Source organism: Onthophagus taurus, chromosome 3, assembly GCF_036711975.1.
Source record: "Onthophagus taurus isolate NC chromosome 3, IU_Otau_3.0, whole genome shotgun sequence".
Taxonomy (NCBI): Eukaryota; Metazoa; Arthropoda; class Insecta; order Coleoptera; family Scarabaeidae; genus Onthophagus; species Onthophagus taurus.
The window spans coordinates 17,841,802-17,843,928 of record NC_091968.1 but is presented as its reverse complement, the minus strand read 5'-3'; positions in this window follow the sequence as shown (position 1 = coordinate 17,843,928).

Below are 2,127 nucleotides of genomic sequence, written 5' to 3'. Positions count from 1 at the left end.
TCATGCCCCGGATTGGATTTAATAACCAAAAAGCTACTGAGACAACTAAACCTAGAAGTACATAACTTAATCCGTAAAATTTTCAATTTCTGCATGCAAAACCTTATATTCCCATCAACATGGAAAAAAGCTACAATTATAGTAATCCCCAAACCTGGGGCAAACCATTCTCTTGCACAAAGCTACCGCCCTACTGTCTGTAATTGGAAAAATCTACGAAAGTATCCTTAACTCCAGAATTCTTCACCTTATCAAAGACAAAATCCCTATATACCAATTCGGCTTCAAACAGAACAGGCTTCTTATTTCTTGACGTAAATAAAGCCTTCGACACAGTCTGGCACCAGAACCTTCTATACAAGATGGACAAATTAGGAATACCTACACCCTACCTGAAAATTATAAATGAATATCTTCTCGGCATGACACTGAGCATCAAAATTAATAATGCTACATTCCTCCATTTCTCCCCTCTCACAACGTCTACTGCTACCCATCTAGACACCAACTATATTGATCCGGATAGCTACATACTTCAATATGCAGATGACACAACACTAATATCGCATGGAAAAAGTCTTCAAATAGCAATAGAATCACTCCAGGCACTATACAACAACATATCATTATGGTTCCACAAATGGAGAATCACCCTCATCCGGACAAATTCCAACTATTGATCCCACACTCCAGAATCACCGATCAATTCCAGCACATCACGACAGGCACATCAATTACAAAACCTACAAACTTGGTCAAATATTTGGGCATAACCCTAGACAACAAGTTGAAATTCAAAGCATACTACAAAAAAATACAAACAGAGGTATCAAGACGAGCAAAATATTCTAGATCATTGAGCTACAAAGACGGGGGTATTTCTGTAAAATCGGCGACAAAAGTCTAAAATCTTTTTATTAAAAAATATTTGTTTTGGAAAAATTTCTAGTAGGCGTTGAAACTAATTGATAATACTTTCAAACTATGGCAATGGCATAAACTTATCGAAATAATCGAAGTGGCTTTGCTTTGTTCGTAGCTATGGTTACGTTGAATGATATGTTTACAAACAAATAAATGAATAGTTGTTTGAACATTCAAAATTACTTTAATGTGACCTTAGTTAAATCAAATTTTCTTCGAAAATACATAATTCTACTGTTAATTTCCAGAAATCTTCTAAAAAATGTCTCTTTCTGAAAAAGATAGAATTGAAATCCTCATGATGTGTGGTTACGGAGGTATGGGAAGAACCACTGTGGAAGTCTCGCACTTTTCAATGAAGTACATAACGATCGCCCAGCAGTATCACGATCCACGGTGAGTAAAATTTTTGCTATACAGAGATGGGCATGTGCGCGACTTGCCAAGATCTGGTCGTTCCACAATCGATGAAGATGCGCAACTTGAAATTTTGTTAAGAGTACGGCTTCTCGTGAAGTAGGTTTAGAAATGAATTTGAGTCAAAGTATTGTTCTCAATGTATTACACCGACATAAATTCCATCCTTATAAAATTTCACTAACTCAAGAACTACTAGAAGATGATTTTAACCGTCGACTGCAATTCTGCGAACAAATGCAAATTCTGTGTAATAATGACCCAATCTTTGCGAAAAATATTATTTTTTCGAACGAAGCTATCTTTTCTTTAAGTGGAACCGTAAACCGAGAAAATTGCAGATATTGGGCCTTAGGGAACCCCAGGTGGATGCAGGAGACTCATAGACAGTTTCCAAGAAAAGTTAATGTTTGGACTAGTATAGTGACAAACAGAATATTGGGACCATTTTTTTTTATGAAAATCTAACAGGCGCTATATATTTGCAATTTTTACAGGAAGATGTTTTTCCAACACTAATAGCGATATACCCAGATGCAGATCAAGCGGACAAATTCGATAAACAACTATGGTTTCAGCAGGACGGCACACCACCTCATTATGCCCTTCCCGTTCGAACGTATTTGGATGATATTTTTCCAAAAAGATGGATAGGTGGACGTGGGTTTTTAGAATGGTCACCTCGTTCCCAAGACTTAACTCCCTGGATTTGTTTGGGGTCATTTAAAGAGTAAGGTATACGTTAATAAACCCGCGAACATCGACGATTTAAAGGTACGAATTCGG